General features: G+C 35.5%; 1 long non-coding RNA gene across 1 annotated transcript; it reads left to right on the top strand.

Moving 5' to 3' along the window:
- The first annotated feature begins 99 nt into the window (after positions 1–99).
- Positions 100–1,200, top strand: LOC107104160. Its single transcript, XR_001482227.1, has 2 exons — positions 100–261; positions 347–1,200. It is a non-coding gene; the product is annotated as an uncharacterized LOC107104160 (long non-coding RNA).
- The last annotated feature ends 560 nt before the right edge of the window (positions 1,201–1,760 follow it).

Here is a 1,760-nt window from a genome sequence, read left to right as displayed (position 1 = left end):
ATCTGCATAACTAAAGGAAGTCAAAGCTCAACTGCACAGTGAGATTCATGATGTTCCAGTTGTTATTTAAGTAGAAATCAAGAAAGCTGTGGAATGTGGCTCCAGTGGGGGGGCTGCTCTGACATGCCTCTGCTGTTTTGTTTGTGTGCATTCATGCAGCCGCTCATTGACTGCACAACCTGTTACAAAACCTTCAATGGAGAGATTGAAACAGAACCCAAGCCGTACATCCACTGTGTCCACAGACCAGCTCTGACAGAGGTGTGTCTGACCCTCCTTTACCTTTACTACTGTTCCTTTAATATTTTCATTGCTCTGACCTCCCTTTCCTTCTTTTGTTTCACAGGAAATGAGGACCACCAGAGCTGAACATTGCAATGCTATGGGATATAGCAGTGGAACTCCAAATCTTCTCTTAGTACAAGGAAACAATTAAGTTTTCCAGAAAACAAACTTACCGAGAGCATAGAAATTTTTGTATGCCTCACGACTAGAGATACACAGATTTTTTTCACATCCGGTCCAAATAGTTGAATTTGAGTTTCTTCAGATTCTGACATTTTCCAATACCAGAGCTCTGTTCTAATGTTATCATCATCACTGTTTTATAATCTAAGAGGCTGTCATAAACTCCTTTTTGCAAGCAAGTACATGTATGAATGTACATGTGTATTACAAAAAGCAACTTGCATTAAAAGTAATGTCAGAAAGCAAGCTATAGAAACAGTAAATTGTGTTAACATGACAAATTCCATCATTAAAGCAAATATGCAGTCGTAAAGGTTCAAATTGAATGTATTTAATAAATGAAACACAGATGCCCATAAGGGGTCAACCTTTCTGCTGTTTAAGAGTTAGAAATAAGTCTGAAAACATCTGCCTGTTTGAGTCCGGCATATTTTCAATGATGTCCGATCTAGAATTTTCTACTTTGGGATCAATACAGAAGAAAATATCTAATTGGTGTATCTCTTTTCAGGATTAAATTGTTTTCTTTCACTTGTTATCTCTGTTGTCAAAATTAACTTTTATGTTGAAGTCACTTTGTTTTAGAATTTTGCTATATCTCTGTTATTTTACCTAACAAAGTTATGATAAAGCTCACATATCCATTCCGACTGTAATCTCTGCTACAGTAGATTAACCCAACATAAATATAAACTAATTGTCATTTATTTGTTAAATAAAAAAATAAAATTACTTGTTTTTTTCTTTTAAATTTTTTTCTCATAATGGTGTCATATTCTCCCTGCAGTCCCTTTTAAAAGAAGGTAGACCCCACAGGAACTTCTGACCCAAAGTAAATCAGTGAAAATAGGCTACAGGCTTATAGATGATGATAAAGATGATTTTTAAAGATATTTTTCATTGAAAATGTATATAACGTATCTTTATTTGTCCCTACCAATTGAAGGTATTTGGATTTGGCTATCTTAGATGCTATTTGCTTTGTTCAAAATGTGAATAGTCCCACACATTCTCATCTTCATATTTTGGATCTTGTGGTGACATATGGCATAGAATGTGAAGAACTAACAGTATTTATCTCACAACCCTGTCCTCTCTGACCACTTCTTAATAACCTTCAGGATTACTTTAACAGAGTTCTCCTCCCCCAAAAGAAGGTTTCACTTTAGCAGATCATTATCAGATAGTGTAGTTATAAATTTTAAAGAATCATTCACTTTCTTTCTCCTCTATGTCGCTGAGCTGCTCTGCAGGGTGCAACAGCTTAGTTTATTCCCCTTCACAGGTTGATG

Source organism: Cyprinodon variegatus, unplaced genomic scaffold (assembly GCF_000732505.1).
Source record: "Cyprinodon variegatus isolate N-32 unplaced genomic scaffold, C_variegatus-1.0 Scaffold1633, whole genome shotgun sequence".
Lineage (NCBI taxonomy): Eukaryota > Metazoa > Chordata > Actinopteri > Cyprinodontiformes > Cyprinodontidae > Cyprinodon > Cyprinodon variegatus.
This window is presented reverse-complemented; position numbering and strand designations above follow the sequence as displayed.